Source organism: Theropithecus gelada, chromosome 13 (assembly GCF_003255815.1).
Source record: "Theropithecus gelada isolate Dixy chromosome 13, Tgel_1.0, whole genome shotgun sequence".
In the NCBI taxonomy this organism is placed as follows: Eukaryota; Metazoa; Chordata; class Mammalia; order Primates; family Cercopithecidae; genus Theropithecus; species Theropithecus gelada.
In genome coordinates, this window is record NC_037681.1 from 90,207,973 (window position 1) to 90,228,964 (window position 20,992).

Sequence of the window (20,992 nt, forward strand, 5' to 3'; positions counted from 1 at the left end):
TTATATACTATCTTTATACATAGAAAAGGGCTGAAGAGCTAAATACCATACCAACGTGCCACAAGTAATTAAATCTATGGGTGATATGAGCAGTTTTATATATTTTTTCTTTCATGTTTCTAAATATTTACAATTAATGTGAATTAGTTGCAGTAAAAGTTTTCAAGATAAGCTACTATTTACATCTCAATGCTCCAAACTGCATACTGGATAAAATTCCACCTTTTCTAGTTAACTGGAGAAATCGTTACAAACATTTATTACCCGTTTTTCACTCAATGCTGGGATGCCTCAGAGGCTACTAGGGTATACAATGCTGCTTCCCTCACTCATTAGGTAGCTCCAGACTGTAATTCTTTTAACTCCTCCGCCAGCTTTAATATTTCTGTCTTTGACCTTAGTGGCTCTTGCCATTGTTCACTACTGTCAGGTTGGTGTCCTTCTCCATTTTAATGTATTGCTTTTAATTCAACAGTAAATCAAAAGTATAAGAACTCATTAATAAAAATGAGAAAGAAAAAAAGACTGAGGGAGGGGACAGGGTCTCTCCTAAGGTACAAGTTGGAATCGGCTTTTGTGAGCACTTTCTACTGCCCCCAAATTTTTCTTTGGGAAGGGAAGGGGACGTAGTGGTATATCTCTAAATTCAAAGCGAGGTTTTAGCACAGTTGTTCAACTGTCTCCACCGTAACACATACATCCAAAGACATTCAAAAATAAGACATATGCCCATTGACATCTGGCACCCACGTATGGTCTTTAGTTCAAGCAGGAGGATCCTGTGGACTGTGTGTAGCCCCTTAGGGCAAGAGCTGTACCTCCACATAATTCTTTGTAACTCAAGAAAACTTACTGAAATTTGAAGGACAGTCATGTTATCGTGAGGATAACTTTGAACTTATTTATTTATATGAATGAATTTCAAAATAAATGATTTGCAATTCAGTACTTTATACTTAACCACATGACAGAGGTGTGTGGTAACACATAGCAGAGAGCCATGTTTTCATGGTTACTACTGCCAGGAATGTGGCTATTGACGAAAGAGAACACTACTATGTCTAATTTCCACAGGCCGAAAGTGAGGCCTCTTGTACCAAACAGTAAGCCAGGTTGTGAATGCAAAGAAAATGTTCTTGAAGGAATTTTTTCTAAGTGAATATAAACTCAAGATTTTATTGTTTTCATAATAAAAGAAAAGGTAACACTTAGAACTGGACCGCTTAGCCCTTTCTCTTCTTATCTCCTCCCAGTTCAGAATGTTTGCCTCTTTTAATAGCCAGCATTCTCTCAGATCTGCAGTTGGGCTCAACACACTCAAGCCTTAGCACAATCTTCTTTGTAGTTTCAGCCTTTTTCCAGAAAATCAGCTTAGTTTGCCCACCATAGCACTGTGCTTCCTGTAATAATGCTGCTTTCCCTGGGCATACAGAGAATCCTTGCCCTTCTTTACTGTGTCACTTTGTGGGGTTGGTGCTTGCCACACTTCTTACAAAAGTCCAGCGGGTTTTAGGAACGTTCACCATGTTTGTGTGAGCACTATCAGCATGGAAAAGGTTAGGATTTTGTTTCTTTTTGTTTTGTTTGTTTTTGAGATGGAGTTTCACTCTGTTGCCCAGGCTGGAGTGCAGTGGTGTGACCTTGGCTCGCTGCAACCTCTGCTTTCTGGGTTCAAGCGATTCTCCTGCCTCAGCCTCCTGAGTAGCTGGGATTACAGGCACGCACCACCACAACAGCTGACTAGTTGTTTTTGTATTTTTAGCAGAGACGGGGTTTCACCAAGTTGGCTAGGCTAGTCTCGAACTCCTGACCTCAAATGATCCATCCACCACAGCCTCCCAAAGTGTTGGGATTACAGGCATGAGCCACCATACCCAGCCTCTTGAAGGAAATTTGAAGGGCTACATGAATGATATGGATAAAGTTTTAGTGTGCTGGATGTAAGATCAAACCAGCCAAAACATTCCCTTAAGCCAAAGTCTAATCTAGAGCTAGGCACTACTAACTCTCTTCAATTCTATGAAGGCTGAGGAGGTAAGGAAGCTCCAGAAGAAGTCTGAAGCCAGCAGAATTTGGTTAATGAGGTTTAAGGCAAGAAGTCATCTCTATTACATAAAAGTGCAAGGTGAGGCAGCAAATGCTGATGTAGTTGTAGCAAGTTATCCATAAGATCTAGATAAGACCATTGATGAAGGTGGCTTCACTAAACAACAGATTCTCAACAGAGATGAAAAGCCTTATATTGAAAGAAGATGCCGTCTAAGACTTTCATAGCTAGAGAGGAGAAGTCAGTGCCTGGCTTCAAACCTGCGAAGGTCAGGCTGACGCTCTTGTTAGGAACTAATGCACCTGGTGACTTTAGGTTAAAGCCAGTGCTCATTGGCCAGTCTGAAAATCCTAGGACACTTAAGAGTTATGTTAAATCTATTCTGCCTGTGCTCTATAAATGGAACAACAAGGCCTGGATGATAGCACATCTGTTTACAGAATGGTTAACTGAATAATTTAAGCCCACTGTAGACTTACTACTCAGGAAAAAAAAAATTCCTTGCAAAACATTACTGCTCCTTGACAATGCACCTAGTCATCCAAGAGCTCTGATGGAGATGCACAAGGAGATTAATGTTTTCATACCTGCTAACACAACATACATTCTGTAGCTCATGGATCAAGGAGTAATTTTGACTTTCTTTTTTCTTTTCTTTTTTTTTTGAGACAAAATCTCACTCTGTTGTACAGGCTGGAGTACAGTGGCGCAGTCTTGGCTCACTGAGACCTTGGCCTCCTGGCTGCAAGCAATTCTCCCCACCTCAGCCTCCCCAGTAGCTGGGATTACACGCAGCTGCCACCACGCCCAGCTAATTTTTGTATTTTCACTAGAGACAGGATTTCGCTATGTTGGCCAGGCTGGTCTTGAACTCCTGACCTCAGGTGATCCGCCCACCTTAGCCTCCCAAAGTGCTGGAATTACAGGCGTGGGCCACCATGCCTAGGGAATTTTGACTTTCAAGTATCATTATTTAAGAAATACATTTCATAAGGCAATAGCTGCCACAGACAAGAGATTCCTCTGATGGATCTGGGCAAAGTAAATTTAAAACCTTCTGGAAAGGACTCACCATCTTAGATATCACTAGGACCATTCATGCTTTTCTGGAGCATGGCAGGAGCTGAGCCACCAAACCTCAGGGAGTGGGCCTCTGTGACTAGCAGTTCCCTGCTCAGGTGAATGCTGGAGGAGCCTGGTGGGGCCGTGGGCGACGCAGAAGAATGCTGGGGTATGTGGTGGTGAGTCCAGGCTGAAGCTGCTTGTTGGCCACCTTGTCTTGCCCCAGGGTGCACTCTCTGGCTTCCATTGCCCACAGGAGTGGCTGGGGGTTTTTGCCATGGTAGCGGGGGAGTAGAAGGTGAGGGTGTTACCAGTGCCTGTGTTTAGGAGGTGGCTGTTTTGTTAGGAAAAGCTACTACAAAGGGAAATATTACCAAATTGTGTCTTTTTTTTTTTCTGTTTTCACTGTGTTCACAGCAAATCTGAGTGTTTTACTTAAAGCGTGGAATACAGAAAACAACAAAAAACTTCAGCTAGTGCTTTAATCTCATCTGAAATTCTACAGGTGTGTGTTTTATAAGGAGTATATGGCAGAATTTTAAGCCAATCTGAGATTCTCTGTTTTTTGGTAGCATTATTTTTGAAAACTACATACTGCTAAATGTTCAACTGGTGAAACTGAAAGTATTTCATTGACAGGAAATTAATCAAGAGGAAGAACCTGCAGCTTGCACGCTTCTGAGCTGCTGTGGATGGCTCTGGCTCTCTGGACAGCCCCAGCTCCCTGGACAGCCCTTCCAAATAGGATGTCACAAGGATCCCTCACATGGGGTCTCCTGTTGCTATTGCTCCTGAGTTTCCTTGTGATGTGTTACCTCAGCCTTCCCCCACTACAATGTGACAGAACATATAAACTGGATGTGCTTCTGGAGTATGAGACAATTTACAGACAATACCTTCACTTTGCATTTTGAGAGCATTCAAACTGCTCTCATCAAAACCCATTTCTGTACCCAGTGCAATGGTTCATGCCTGTAATCCCAACACTTTGGGAGGCTAAGGCAGGAGGATCACTTGAACTCAGGAGTTCGAGACCAGTCTGGGCAACAGAGGGAGATCCCATCTCTACCAAAAGAAAAAAAAATTTTTTTTTTTTTAAACAGCCAGGCATGGTGGCATGCACCACTAGTCCCAGCTACTCGCTGGGAGGATCGCTTGGGCCCAGAAGGTCAAGGCTGCAGTGAGCCATGATCATGCCACACTGTACTCCAGCCTGGGCGACAGAGTGAGATCCTGTCTCGAAATCAACCAGCCAACCAACCAACCATTTCTCGTCATCCCAGTAACCTCCCATCCCTCAAATATGAAAGCCACGCAGGCCACTGGAGTTACTTGAGATGAAAAAAAAAAGTGTTGGTGGAGATAAGAGAGTCTTACGTTATATCTGAAAGGGAAGACAAAATGTTAGCACTGTGCTTAGAGGGTGAACACCTTCTTTATGGTGACATAATGCAACCAGATGTTTTGGATACATATAATAACATGACCTTGAAAACCATTATGGTATTCAGGTGGGTAACTGAGTTTTGCCCCAATGCCAAGTACATCCTGAATACAGACACTGATGTTTCCATCAATATCTGAAATTTAGTAAAGTATCCTTTAAACTGAAAGCAGAGAAGTTTTTCACAGGTTATCCTCTAAGTAACCATTATTCCTACAGAGGATTTCACCAAAAACCCCATATTTTATACCAGAAGTATCCTTTCATGGTGTTCTCTCCATACTGCAGTATGTTGGGTTATATAATGTCCAGAGGTTTGGTGCCAAGGATCTATAAATGATGAGTCACGTAAAACCCATTAAGTTTGAAGACGTTTATGTTGGGATCTGTTTGAATTTCTTAAAAGTGGATATTTATACTCCAGGTTCTCACTCTAGTGCCCAGGCTGGAGTGCAGTGGTGTGATTTCAGCTCACTGCAACGTCTGCCTCCTGAGTTCAAGTGATCCTCCCACCTCAGCCTCCCGAGTAGCTGGGACTACAGGTGCACACCACCACACCCAGATAATTTTTGTATTTTTTGTTGAGACTGGGGTCCTGCTATGTTGCCCAGGCTGGTCTCAAACTCCTGAGCTCAAGCGACCACTTTCCTCAGCCTCCCAAAGTGCTGGGATTATAGGTGTGAGCCGCTACGTCCCACCCCTTTTCTTTTTATGTAGAGTTGATGTGGATGTCTGTCAACTCAGATGTGTGATTGCAGCCCATGACTTTTCTTTCAAGGAGATCATCACTTTTTGGTAGATTATGCTAAGGAACATCACATGCCATTATTAACTTCACATTCTACCAAAAGCCTAGAGAAGGACATGACACTTTGTGGAAAGTGTTAAAGTTGTGGAAAATTCATGGGGAGGTCCATGTGCTAGCTTACACTGAACTGAAACTCATGAAGAACCCACAAACTAGAAACTGGAGAGTTAAAGTGGGATTTATTTTGACAAAATTCAAGTCAGGCTCTTTAAAGATGATATTCAAAAGAATTAAATATAAAGTAATTGGTAGTTTTTGCTAATGAAACTAATAAGACCAAACAATTTGAACATGTCCATAGACTAGAATTTCTTAAAAGTGACAGTGAATTATAAGCTCATTAGTCCATAATAAGACAGCAATGTAGAGTTTTATTGAACAATCTAGTCACTTAATTTTGTGTATAACTTATGTGGATTACTAATTAAAAATATATATATAGTTCTGTGTAAGAAAAAAAACTTCACTGAAATTATATCAAACAAAATTTCATCTGTTTTTGGTCATTTAGAAGGTCCTTCACAATGTTGCAGTATTTCAGAGTTATCAATTATTATTCAATATTACCTCAAACTTTCTGGGTCTGTAAATGTTATGACAGTTTCAATATCATATAAATAGAATAGCAAATCACTCTTTACATGTGATGCTTTTCCAGTTATTTCACTGATTATTATTGATAGTTCCATTAATGTTAAGTCTTAGGTTGTTATTGTGTGTCAGTAATCTCTTGGACTTTGTTAAACATTTTATTGTGGTAACAGAGAGAGAATTAAAGCAAGAAAAGCCTGAATTATTGCCTTGTTTTTAAAAATATAGTCTGCAATGTATGTGTGTGTGTTTGTTGTTGTTGTTTTGAAACGGGGTCTCACTCTGTCACCGAGGCTGGAGTACAGTAGTATGATCACGGCTCACTGCAGCCTTGACCTCCCTGGTGCAATCGGTCCTCCCACCTCAGCCTCCTGAATAGTTGGAACTACAAGTGTATGCCACCACATCCAGCTAATTTTTTTTTTGTAGAGACAGAGTCTCACTATGTTGCCCAGGCTGGTCTTGAACTCCTGGGGCTCAAGGGATCCTCCTTCCTTGGCCTCCCAAAGTGCTAGGATTACAGGCATGAGCCACTGGGTCCAGCCTCCCCAATGTTTTTAGATGTCACTGTCTCATTTTTCCACCTGGAAATCAGGAATAATATAGAATGCCAGGGAGTATGTTTCTTTTTGAAAAGTACTTTGAAGACAAAAAAAGAAAGGAGAGAATCCGATGGCTAGAATATTATGAATATTCCAGGATTGAGTTGGAAAGAGAAGATTGAAGATCAAAGTTGCATTCTTAATCTGTCTCAGTTTTTTCGTACTAACAATCAGTTTGTGAATAAAGAGGAAAAAAGGAAAAAAAATGCATGATTCATGAGAAGTCAAAATACCAACATTAATAGGAGTTTGGAAGAAGCTGATTCCAACTCTCATGGCTGACTTTGAGGGGTTCAAGACTTCAGCAGAGGAAGTAACAACAACTACACATGTGGTGAAAATAGCAAGAGAACTAGAATTAGAAGTGGAGCCTGAAGATGTGACTGAATTGTCGCAATCTCATGATCAAACTTGAATGGATGGAAGTGGCTTCTTATGGATGGCAAAAAAAGTGGTTTCTTGAGGTGAATCTACTCCTCATTGTGATGCTGTGAACATTGTTGAAATGACAACAAAGGATTTAGAATTACGTCAACTTAGCTGATAAAGCAGCAGCAGAGTTTGGGAGGGATGACTCCAATTTTAAAGAAGCTACTGTGGGTAAAATGCTATCAAACAGCATCAAAAACTCCAGACAACTGTTCCTCTTCTTCATGAAAGGAAGAGTTAATGGATGTGGAAAACTTCATTGTTGTCCTATTTTAAGAAACTGTCACAGTCACCCCAACTTTCAGCAACCACCACCCTGGTCAGTCAGCAGTTATCAACATCAAGGCAAGACCCTCCACCAGCAAAAAGACTATGACTCATGGAAGGCTCAGATGATTGTTAGCCTATTTAGCAATAAAGTATGTTTAAATTCAGGCATGTACATTTTTTAGACTTAACACTTAGTAGGCTTAAAACACTTAGTAGACTATAGTACAGTGTAAACATAACTTTTATATGCACTAAGAAACCAAAAAATGTGTGTGACTCGCTTTACTGTGATATTTGCTTTATTGCAGGGGTCTGGAACCCTGCAATAGCTAAAGTGTGCCCAAGTATACCACTGGGTGTTTTTAACATTTCCTCATATTATACACAGTTCTGGACTCTCTGACATATTAAAAACTACTTGTGTGACTCATACAACTGCAGCCTTAGCATTGATAGCATAAGCTGTGTAACTGGGCTCAGTAGAGAGCTGTCTGATAAGATGAGTCTGTAGCCAGAAGCAATGCTTGTTTATAGGTGATTCAGCACAGAGGCAGTTTATTGGGACTCCAACTGACAGCATCTTAGAGGCAAAGACAAAGGATGAAAGAGCCAAAGATAGAACAGAGCCATCGGCCAAAGCCCCAAGGGGCACTTATGACCAGAATAAACTGGGTGGACCCATCTTGAGCCCTAGGTGACCAAAATAGGAGCCCAAGGGTTACAAGCTACAGCCAATCACTATTCTCAAGAGTATGACTAGATTTCAGTTAACCTTTGCAAAGACAAAACCCAAAGACCGTAAGTAGTGAGTTAAAAAAATAAAAAAAATAAAAATTGGCTTATCTGCCTAAATGGACCGAATGGTTCACTTTCTCTTGGCTTCATTCTAGCTCCAAGGGGTAGAGTCTATTCACTTTGCACGTCTCAGTTTGTTGCTTCAAATGGATGGACATTAACATTAGGACATGAAAGTTTGGTAAGGAACAGGATTTATATACAAAGTATCACCCTAAAAATTACTTACTGATTACAAAGTGAAAAATAGTAACTTAACAGTGGAGAAGCCTGGCAGATACCAGTTAACTAGATGATTTAGGTTGGTTATCAGTGATGGGACAAGTAGGCATCAGGACCTCTTGTTATGATGCACCTAGAAAGACACATCATTGCAGTATCCCAGTCAAAAACACATACCTTAAATCTAAGCACAGGGAACAGCAAAATCACTCAAATTAAGGAACATCCTATAAAGTAGAATTGGCCTGTACACTAAAAATGTCAAGGTCATGAAAGACAACGTAAGATTAAGGAGCTGTTCCAGATTAAAAGAGATTTAAAAGACATGACAACTAAATACAATGTTTGATCCTAGATTAAAACCTGAACTGAGGGAAAATGTTTTTCTTTTGCTACAATGGACATGACTGGGACAATTAGTAAAATTTGAATAAGCAGATTAGATAACAGTTTATATCAAAGTTAATATCCTGACTGTGACATCTATACTTTGTTTTTTATTTAGATTGTTTTTTTAAGGAAATATACACTAAAATGTTTATATTATATACTGTAAATAATTGTAAAGGGATATTATATATTATGTGGCTGACTTTTAAGTAACTCAGAAAAATATGTGAATAAAGATGGAATGATAAAACAAATGTAGCAAAATATTAACCATTGGTGAATCTGGGTGAAGAGTATATGAGAATCTTTTATATCATTTTTCTACTGTTTATGTAACTGAAATTCTTTCAAAATGAAATTTTTAATTAAGAAAAGAAAAGGACAAGAGGAGTGAAAAGTCCAGCCCCCTGAGGCGTTCCTGGCCACAGAGACTCAGGGTTCCGAGGCTGGCCTTCCTCCTTTGATACTGCAGTGACAAACAGGATGAGCAAAGACCTGGGAGCTGTGCAGATCTGGGTTCCAATCATTGTGCCTCACACAAACTAAGCTCACTAAAAAAAGATGGTATTTATTATTTCAAATTTTTAAAAAGCAACAGAAAAATATGAAAGGCTTCCTCATTTATTTTATGGAGCAAGTTAAGTACAGCCCTAATACCAAAACTCTGGCATTCAGTACAGGAGAAAAGAAAACTGTATATTATCCCATTTACAAATTACTAGTACACTGAATCAGGCAGTACATTAAAAGAATAGGACACCATGGCAAAATCAAGTTGGTTCAGAAAAGTAAGGATGAATGGATGGAGAGATGGACAAATATCAAGAAATTCATTAAAATAATTTATCAGTTATGGAAGTCAAAAAAGACAAAAGACTTAGAAATTCAACAAAGAGGCATTTTCAATATTTGAACATCTTTTCCTTACTTTTAAATGTTTATTTTTCCAGTGGGACTGTTTGTAACTTTTCTGATTACAAAAGTAATCATGATTATTGTAAAAATTTTCAAGTAAGGCAGAAGTGGGTAGAATAGAGTTTCCTCACAGTCCATAACACTGTGGTGTCTTTCCAGCTTGTGAAAGCATCTTTACAAGTAGGTAGATCTTGAGCCAGCAAGCAAGACACAGAGGAGAGAGAGAGAACCCTATTGTGAGAACAAAAGGCAATTCCTCTGTTAGTTTGCAGGCTCTCACAAAGCATACCACTGATAAAATGGAGTCCACACTATCACCTCCCTTTCCATGATCTTCCCCCTCCTGCCTAACCAGCCATCACTCCAGAAGGTCGCAAATCCACATGTGAGTCACTTCAGAGCAGCTCTCCTCACATGTAGGTTCTCACCACTCAGATACTATCCATCCTCAGCTATGAAGGGCTCTGTGTAGAAAGATAACAGGGTACAAAATGTAAGATTTTAAGAGAGAACATTTAGGAATACAATTTGAAAGATGGCGAAATTAGAGAATTAAGGAGTTACTGTGCAGAATTAAAATCATCATCATCATCATCTGCTTTGCAGACTACACAGTGTAAGAAGCATATTATTTAGAGAACATTTGTGTTTAAATTCTCTGGTGTTTCAGGAGTTGGCAGCAGGTTTTCAGAACTCAGACATCATTTGAGTCATGGACAGAATTGGAAGCCTGATGCACTGATGCTGTTTTCTATCTGTGGCTGAAAAATGAGGCATTTTCCGATAATAAGAGATACAGAATCCAAGAGGAAGCATACCCACTTCCAGTTTCAAATAACTTCCCTTGCAAAAGGCAAAGATCCTTCTGAAACTAGGTTAGAGAGTCTGATCTCATCCCTTCAGAACAACCAGAGCTCAAGGTTGCAGTAATCTGACTCTCCAGTGTTATTTTGACCAACTTCATAAAAACAAAAGCTACCTTTGATGCACCTCAATGCCTAGTCAACTCACCAGAGAATCAAATATTAAAAATTAATCAGGCTGGTCAGACACCATTCAATGTCAGGCAGCTTTACACAGGAGATGGAGCTCTGGGGTGACGCAGAGTGAATGCTTATCTTTCATGTTGTCATGAACTTGTACGATTTAGCTCACGGCCTATTTCTTCTCCTGGTCATGTCTAATTCCGGGTGGGCAGCTCTGCAAAGGCTGGGCAGCCAAGCTTCCATGTGGCCTCATTGCTTTCATGCTTCTCCTCTCCAACTGTTCCTCTCCTCCTCTAGGGCACGACACCTCCAAATGCTCATTGCTAACTCATCCTCTTATCTTCTTGCCTCACCATAGTATCAGTGGACAAAATCCACAAGCTCGTAAGGTTCAAAGCCATCACCTCTATTCTGAAGTAGACACTGAAGGAACATGCGAGCTGACGCAGGGGTGGGATTTCACAGGATGGAAAAAGAAGAGAGGGACACACCAGGCTGAGGCAGAGACTTTAAAAACATGCGGAGGATGACTGGGGAAGTGGCAAGCGGTCCAGTGGGGCTGCACCTTAGGATCCAATACAGCTCTAGCTCTGGCGCTGCTTCTCCCGGGTGCCACACCCCAACTGCACCCCAGCCTCTCTGCATGGAGTCCCTCAGATACCTTACACTAAACATACCCTAGCCAAAACCTTTCTCCTTCTTGACTCTAAATTTTGGCTAATGGAGCCACCATGCTTTCGGTCAGTCAAGCTGAAAACTTAAGTCACCTCAGACTCTTCCCTCTCTGTCTCAACACACAGTACTTCAACAATTTGCATCAATGCTTCTCCAAAATGCTCTTGAATCCATTCCCTACTCTCAATTCTTCCTACCACTAATTTCAGCCTTATGTCTCACCTGGGCTTTTACAGAGCCCCAGCATGTGCCACACAAACTCCCACTCTTCCCTGGAGTCAGTCCAGTCCTTGTGTCACCATGAAGCCCTCCCTACCCCAGCAGTTTGTCCCCTTTTTCATTGCTCTCACATTGCTGTGTACCTACCTTTACTACTAAAAGCCAGCACACAGAATGATCACTACTTAAAACATGTCTGTTTCCTCCATTCAACAGCAAATTTCTCAAGGGTAGACACTGTGTTTTGTAACTTCTGAAAAAGATGCCTCCCAAGCATCTTACATGGTATGTGAACATAGCATTTCACAATGAAATCATGGTAAACTAGTGGAAACCCTAACTATTCTCCCTGCTCTGCCTTTTCCTTCTTATGCATTTTTTTCTAACTTTTTATTTTGAATTAAGTACAGATTCACAGGAAGTTGTGAAAATAGTGCAGAGAAGATCCATGTACCCTTCATCCAGTTTCCCCCAATGGTGACATTTACAACATCAAAACCAGGAAACTGCCACCGGCACAATCTACAGAACTTATTCACTCCAGGCTGAGGCAGAGACTTTAAAAACACGCTGAGGATGTTTTACACCAGTTTTACATGCACTCATATGTATGTGTAGTTGTATGTAAATTTATAATGTGCAGATTTGTGTAACCAAAACCACAGTCAAGATACAGAAACTATTCCATCACCACACAGATCTCTTATGCTGCCTCTTTATAGTCATCCTCCTCCCCTATCTTCCCCCGGCCCCTACACTGCCCCTAATTCCTGGCAACCACTAATATGTTTTCCATCTCTTCTACAGACACTTTCAACAGTGTCCCATTGCCTAGAGAAGAAGGTTCATAGACCTCATCTGTGGCATTCAAGGCCTTTAGGATGTGATCTAGAGCTACTGCTCAGCCCATTCCTCCCCTCCACCCCCATAAACTCACTATTCCAGCTACGCAGGACAATTCACGGTCCTAGGAACATGCTTTGCACTTTCCTCCCTTTGTATCTTTGCTCATGTTGTTTCTATGTCTAACCTTCTCTCCCTGCTTATTCACTCAGAAGAGCCATCTTTAAGGTTCAGCATAAATACCATATTTACAAAAAGCTGCTTCCTGATTTCTCCCATCCCCAAGCAACTGTTTTTTCTCATCTCTGTAATCCCTCTCTTATAGCACTCAAGTCACAAGATTATTGTGTGTCCATGTCTTCCCCACTTGACTACGAACCAACTGAATACATGGATGTGTATTATTCACTTTTGTCTTCACAAGACCTCAGCAGTTTGACTCCACAGACTTTCGCAAATCCTTCCCTTGTATTACCTGTCACTCGCTGCACTTAGTGCTGGAGATAAAGATAAATATCCCCTGATGAGACTTACTAGGGGCTAGTACCTCAACGTCTGACTCACTGAGGATACACACAGCAACTTCTTGAATGAATGAATGATAAAAATCTGAAGGTCACTTGAAAACATAAGGCTCAGTGATCTAGAACAGACATACATCAACCTGCTGCCGCTGAATGACACTAGAAGCCACCAATCATTGATCACTCAATAAATGCTTACAAAGTGACTACTGCATGACAAGCACCTCTCTACGTGTTGGAGATACAGCAATAAACAAAACTGACACAAATCTCTGCCCTCATGGAGCTTGCACTCAAGCAGGGAGACAGGCCATAAAATAAATACATACATTAAAAAGTAGGTCAGAGGCTAAGTGTGGTAGCTCACACCTATAATCCCAACACTTTGGGAGACCTAAGGGGAAAACTGCTTGAGCTCACAAGTTCAAGACTAGCCTAGGTAACCAGGTGAAACCCCATCTTTACAAAAAATACAGAAATTAGCCGGGCGTGGTGGTGCATGCCTGTAGTCCCAGCTACTTGGGAGGCTGAGGTGGAAGGATGGCTTGAGCCCAAGAGGCAGAGGTTGCAGTGAGCCGAGATTGCACAACTGCACTCCAGTCTTTTCTCAAAAAAAGAAAAAAAAAAAAAGTGGGTTAGATTGTGATAAATGCTGTGGAGAAAAATAAAGCAAGAAGGTTTGACAGGGAGTGTTATGTGGGGGAAGAGGGTGAAGAATTTCAAATTAAGGGTCAGAGAAGGGTTCCCCAAGAAGGTGATATATAAGCAAAACTGTGAAGGGGCGAGTGGGCATAGCATGGGGCTATTTGGAGGAAGAGAACCCCAGGGAGAGGGAAGGACAGGCAGGAGCACACCTGGCATACTCAAGGACTAAAAAGAAGGGTGGAGCAGGTGAATATCAGAAAATGAGCTCAGTAAGGTAAAGGTAGAAGGAGGAGTCATCGTATGGCCTTGTAAGAAACAGGAAAGACTTTGCCTTGATTTCTGATGATGCTTTAATGCTTTATCTCTTCTACTTTTCTTTCCCATGAGTATTTGGTTATTCTCTATGACCCCCACAAGCCCCCAAAATGGTACTCAGGAATAAATAATTTATCAAACACAGATAACGACTACTGCTAGCTACCGGATACAAAATCTATTAAACATGGTCATCAAGAGGTGGGACAGTATCATTAAAGCCTTCTAGATTACACTTATCATAAGTCAACCTATTTCTAACTCAGTAATTTTTTTAAATTGATTTTTCCTTGAATCGTAAGAGTAGTGATACAAGAGAAACTCTCTCCTCTACAACTCAATCAATCAGGCCAGTGGTTGGATCATCCAGCATGTGGGCAGAGATTAGCCATGACCACTCAGCTTGCTGTGAGCAGACATATGTTCTACAGCAGGGAGGGGGAAGAGCCTGATAATCTCATCAGGTGGAGTTGGTCAAAAGAACTGTCTTATGGGACCTCTGGGTACAATGGCAACAGGGGAACACATGTTTCCTGCCCCCAGGTCCTTTTAAAATAAACTAAAGGCACATAAAAATAGAGAAAAATATGCATTTGGGTTGGAAACCAGGAAGGATGCCATCCCACCTGCCTAGAACTTTGAAGAATATCTGCTAGATTTAGTCAAGATGGAGCAGGACCAAAGAAGGCCCAGCTAGCTTTCTAAGAAGCAATGTGTCCTGGCAATAAATGCAGGCAGCACCTGCAGGACACAAAAGACGGCTAGGTCAGCAGACACAGAACTGCTATAACACAACCCAAGGCCCACACCAACAGCCTTCCTCAGAGCCTTGAGCAGATATTCACCCACCCAGCTCCTTGCCCAGGCCAACAGCTTGGCAGAGAGAGTGGCACTCAAGGGTTGGGTCTGGCATGGGCAGCCAGTGTAAACTCAGTCAACCTAAAATTTCCCCTTGTTCCTTCATTTGAATATGAAGAAGACAGAAACTCACAATTATCTCTCTAAGAATTCATCTCCCATGAGATTATGGTGATGACTGTAAAACTATGTTCAGAATAAGATTTAAGGAGTCAGTGTAACTATGATACTTAAGTAAGTGGTTTTTAAAAAGGGATTTCTGAAATAGGAAAGACTGAATGGAAATTAAAACTTTGAATACTGGTTTAAAAAGTAATGGAGGAAAGGAACAGCAAATTGAAGACTATACAATCAAACTGGAAAAGCAAAACAAATTCCCCATGAACTCAGAAAAATGTCAGAAGACAAAAATGAGGTAGAGATTAATTTTAACACAGGACAGAGAAAGAACATGGCAAATTAAAAGCTTGGGCTTAACAAAAAAACTTCTTAGAAATAATAAATTCAGCAAAGTTGCAGGATACAAAATCAGTTACATTTCTATATACTAACAATGAACAATATGAAAGGGAAATAAATCCATTTCATTTACAATAACATCAAAAACAATAAAATAATCAAGAATAAACTTAACTAAGGAGATGAAAGACTTGTACACTGAAAATGACAAAACAATGCTGAAAGAAATTAGAGAAGACACATATAAAAGGAGATATCTTGTGTGTATGTGGATTGGAAGACTTGTTGTTAAGATGTCAATATTATCCAAAGCAATCTACAGGCTCAATGCCATCCCAATAAAATAGGCTGGGCACAGTGGCTCATACCTGTAAGCCCAGCACTTTGGGAGGCCAAGGCAGGCAGATCACTTGAGGTCAGGAGTTCAAGACCAGCCCGGCCAACATAGTGAAACCCCATGTCTACCAAAAAACACAAAAATTAGCTGGGCATGGTGGCAGGTGCCTGTAGTCCCAGCTACACGGGAGGCTGAGGTGAGAGAATCACCTAAACCCAGGAGGGGGAGGTTGCAGTGAGCCAAGATCGTGCCACTACACTCCATCCTGGGTGACAGAGTGAGACCCTATCTCAAAACAAAAAGAAAATACCAATAAAATGAAAAATCCAGGCCAGGCACAGTGATTCAGGCCTGTAATCCCAGCACTTTGGGAGGCTGAGGCAGGTGGATCACCTGAGGTCAGGAGTTTGAGACTAGCCTGGCCAACATGGCAAAACTCCATCTCTACTAAAAATACAAAAATTAGCCAGGCACGGTGGCAGGTAAATCATTTGAACCCGGGAGGCTGAGGCAGAAGAATCATTTGAACCTGGGAGGCAGAGGTTGCAGTGAGCCAAGATTGTGCCACTGCACCCCAGCCTGAGTGACAGAGTGAAACTCTGTCTAAAAAATAATAATAAAAATAAAAAATAAAAAAAAAATCCAACCTAAAACCCACATGAAACCTCAAGGGACTCTGAATAACCAAAACTAATCAGAAAAATAACAAAATTGGAGGTCACATAACTTCTGATTTTAAAACTTACTACAAAACTACAGTCATCAAAACAGTGTGGTACTGGCATAAAGACAGATATAGAGACCAATAGAATATAATAGAGATCCCAGAAATAAACCCTCACATACATGGTCAAACGATTTTTCAGCAAGGGTGCCAAGACCATTCAAGGGGGAAAGGATAACTTCTTCAACAAATGGAGCTGGGAAAACTGGATACCCACATGCAAAAAAAGGACCACCCATTCTTACCTTATGACTACATAAAAATTAACTCAAATTGGATCAAATATCTAAAAAGTTAAAACTACAAAACCCTCAGAAGAAAACATATGGGAAAATCTTCATGACATTGAATTTAGTAATGACTTCTTGGATATGATACCAAAGGCACAGGCAACAAATGGAAAAATATGCAAATGGCACTATAGCAAAAATTAAACACTTTTGACTTATCAAAGGACAACTAGCAAAAGAGCAGAAAGGCAATCCGTGGAATGGAAGAAAATACTGTATTTACAGTCATACATTTGATAAGGAGTTAACATCCAGAAAATATTAAAAATTCCTAAAATTCAATAACAGCCCTATTAGAAAAATGAATAATGGACTATAAATAGACATTTCTCCAAAGAACATATACAAATAGCTAATAATAAGCACAGGAGAAGATGCTCAACATTATTAGTCATTAGGGAAATTTAAATCAAACAACAATGAGATTATCACTTCACACCCACTAGGATAGCTATTATTAAGAAAAAACAGCAGAAAATAACAAGTTTTGGTAAGGATGTGGAATAATTGGAACCCTTATGCATTGCTGATGGGAATGTAACATGGTGCAGCTGCTGTGGAAAATGGTATGCCAATTCCTAAAAAAATTGAGCACTGAATCACCTTATGATCCAGCAATTCAATTTCTGGGTATATACCTGTTATGGCTAATATTAGGTATCAACTTGACTGGATTGAAGGATGCCTAGATGACCGGTGAGGCAGTTTCTGGGAGTATCTATGAGGGTGTTGCCAGAGGAGATTGACATTTGAGTTGGTGGACTACAAGAGGAAGACCCACCCTCAATGTGGGTGGGCACCATCCAACTGGCTGCCAACACGGCTAGAACAAAGTAGGCAGAAGGGGGATAAATAGCCCGCAGAGTCTTCTCGCTGTCTCTCTCTTCCCATGCAGGACTCTTTGCTTCCTCTCCTCCTGCCCTTGGGCATCAGACTTCCAGATTCTTCTGCTTTTGGACTTTGGGACTTGTACCAGTAGCTTCCTGGGGGCTTTTGGGCCTTCGGCCTCAGACTGGGGGCTGCACTGTCAAACAACATTGAGACTTCCTTGGTAAAACTTATACAGCACATGGTTTAGAGTTGGTTGTGAGGCTTTCAGGTTTGGACTGAGCCAATATTGGCTTCTCTCTCCCCGAGCTTGCAGATGGCCTATCATGGGACTTTGCCTTGTAATTGTATAAGCCAATTCTCCCTAATAAACTCCCTTTATATATACATATACCTTATTGGTTCTGTCCCTCTGGAGAACCCAAATACAATACCCAAAAGAACTGAATGCAGGGTCTTGAAGATAGATACGTTTACCCATGTTCACAGCAAGATTTCTCACAACAGCCAGAAGGTAGAAGCAATCCAGCCATCCATCAACAGATGAATGGATAAGGAAACTGTGGTATAGACACACAATGGAATATTATTCAGCCTTAAAAGGGAAGAACATTTTGACATATACTATAATATAGATGAAATTTGAAGACATTATACTAAGTGAAATAAGCCACTCACAAAAGGCAAAATACTCTATGATTCCATTTTAGATGAGGTATCTATGTAGGCAAACTCATAGGGACAGAAAGTAGAATGGTGGCTGCCAGGGGCTGGGGGGAGAAGAGGAATTGGGAGTTAGTGTTTAATGGGCATAGACTTTCAGTTGGGATGATGAAAAAGTTCTGGAGACGGATGGTGGTCATGAGTGCACAATAATGTGAATATACTGCACGTTGTGCACATGTACCCTAGAACTTAAAGTATAATAAAAAATGTTATTCAACTGGGGATTTATTAATATATAAAGTCTTTCATCTGTTATAGAGAAAAAAAATGTGAATGTACTTAATGCCATAGAACCGTACACTAAAAAAGGATTAAAATGGTAAATGTTATATTATGTATTTTACCACAACTTTTAAAAAAGGTCTTGGGTTTAGAGTCAGCAGTCCTTCTACCTGTTAGTAGACAACTTTGTGGCAAGTTGCTAAAACTTTCTCAGAAGTAAAATGAGGTAACAATAGGGCTGTGGAGATAAATGAGATAATTCCAATAGGCACTTACTACATAAGCACTAAAAGTCAGCTCTTATTATTATGAAGAGGACTATGAGAACGGCACAGCTGGCTCTAGACGTTTCACCAGAAAACGACAACAGTTGTATTTCTGAATCATTATCTAGGGAAGAATGTTTTCACATTGTTTGATATTTTATGATAAAGGTTCTTTCTAGTATCTTCTCTATGGCCCTTGCCCCCTTCACCATTCAACTCTAAACCATGTGCTGTGTAAGTTTTACCAAGGAAGTCTCAATGTGGTCTGAGGAGGCAGGCTAATCCTTGGAAAATGAAAAACTGGTACATTCATACCAAGATGGAAGACATGAGCCCGTTTATAGAAAGCAAGTCAATGACCATCTCCCAGTTAGTCAAAGCCTTCAAAGGCTCTGTGTCCTCCACTTGACTACGACGTCAACTTTATGTTTTGGTCAAGGTTAAAGTATTATCTGGAGAACTGCTGACTAGGCTTCTGGACCTTTAGAAGTATCAGTGTCCTTAAGAGAAAGCAGCAATTTTAACAAAGCAGGTTAGCCATGTGAAATGGCCTGAGCTCTAGATCTGGAGACCAGGAAAATTCAGTGTAAGTGGGTAATTCAAGGTCTCATAAGGCCCATCACCTCCCTCAGTCCAATGGCTCACTTTAAGACAGGCATCTTGTCAAGGAAGATGAGATGCAAGCATCTGAAAGCACAGACTTTGTGCAATCCCAACAGCTCCTAGAATCACACCCCAAATCATGGGGCCAATGATCAAGACCCCAGGAAGAGGCGAAATCACTTCCAAGCTACAGCACCATGACACAATAAGAAATATATATTTGGTCTTTGCCCCGATTCCTGACACAGAGCACCTAAAACCCTTGTAGTAATTTCCTGAGTGGCAGGGGTGATAGGAGCATCTTTTGTTAATATTTGGTCTTAGTCCCTGTTTCCTAACACAAAAGCTTCTAAAACCCTTGAAATCTCCAGAATGCGAAGAGTATCTTTTTGTTCAGTGAATGAAATGGCTAGTGGCTGGGCTTCCTAGGTAGCTTCTGGATGGGGGCTGATTGGCAGGGAACTCAACCATGTGATTAGAAGGTTAGAACCTTAAGTCTTACCCCTAGCCTCTGAGGAGGGGCAAGAGCTAGAGATGGAGTTAATCAACAAGGGCCAATGATTTAATCAATCATATCTATGTAATAAAGCCTCCATAAAAACCCTAAACAAAGGGGTTTAAAGAGCTTCTAGACAGCTCCCTATGTGGAGGTACCTGGAAGGTGGCATGCCCAGAGAAGGCATGCAAGCTCCATGCCCCTTCCCCCATCCCTTGTCCTATGTAGCTCTTACCTGGTTGTTCATTTGTATCCTTTATAATAAACTGATAAACATAAAGTATTTCCCTGAGTGGTATGAGCCACTGTTGCAAATGATCCAACAGGAGGAAGGGGTAATGGAAACCCCCAATTTGTAGCTAACCTGGTACCAGAGGCTTGCAACTGGCATCTGAAATGGGGGCAGTCTTGAGCCCTTAATCTGTAAAATCTGATGCTAACTCCAAATAGATAGTGTCAGAATTAATTTGAATAGTAGGACACCCAGACGGTGTCTAGGAAGTTAAAGAATGGATTATTAGTGTGGAAAAAACTTAGATTTGGTGTCAGAAATGTGAGTAGAGGAAATGGTTTTCCTTCTGAGCACCATGATCAGGTGAGTCAGCTCAGAAGACAAGCAACAAAGAATTCGTTAACAAAGGTTAAAATTACTAAAATGCCTACTTCTGTTTCACTTATTGTCCATGAAGAGGAGAGAGAAATACCAAAGAAACACAAAATACTGGTGAGAAAACAGGCTGAAAACAAAGGCAAGGAAGGAGAAAGGGAAGAGGAAGGGCTCATAGAAGGAAGGCAGACATGGAGTCACACAGGGACAGGTGTAACAGCTGGAAGGAGGAGTCTAGTAAACTATCTCTCATGAAGCCAGACCTGGTCAGGCCATTCCAGTCCTGCCCCGTGGAGCTGGCATTTCAAGCTGAGAGCTTCCCGAGGGTGGCAGCAACAGTGCAGGGGCCCAGGTGAGGGACTGAGTCATGCCATTCTCCATGGCATTTTGTTTCCTTCTCTCCCAACCAGGAAAACAAAAACAAGAACAAAAACCTTTGCTCCCAACACCCTGTCTCCTTCACCACTCTGGTAGGTTGAATAATGGTTCCCCAAAAGAAAGGTCCATGTCCTAAGCCCAGAAACCTGTAAATGTGACCTCATATAGAAAAAGAGTCTTTGTAGGCTGTAATTAATTGAAAGATCTCAAGATGGGGGTCATCCTGGATCATCCCGGCAGGCCCTGAATCTAACGTCCTTAGAAGAGACACTCAGAGGAGAGATGCGCAGAAGAGGAGAAGGTCATGCAAAAACTGAGACAGGGCCTGGAGTGATGGAGCCACAAACCAAGGAATGCCTGGAGCCACCAGAAGCCAGAAGAGGCAACAAATGTTTCTGCCCTGGAGCTTTTGAGGG

The 20,992-nt window shown here is 41.1% G+C and overlaps 1 protein-coding gene and 1 pseudogene across 2 annotated transcripts in view; one reads left to right on the forward strand and one right to left on the reverse strand.

Moving 5' to 3' along the window:
• The window catches only part of AAK1 (AP2 associated kinase 1), a 165,050-nt gene that overhangs the window by 116,613 nt on the left and 27,445 nt on the right, over positions 1-20,992 (reverse strand). The window lies entirely within an intron of this gene.
• On the forward strand, positions 1,614-5,385 carry LOC112605205 (annotated as a pseudogene).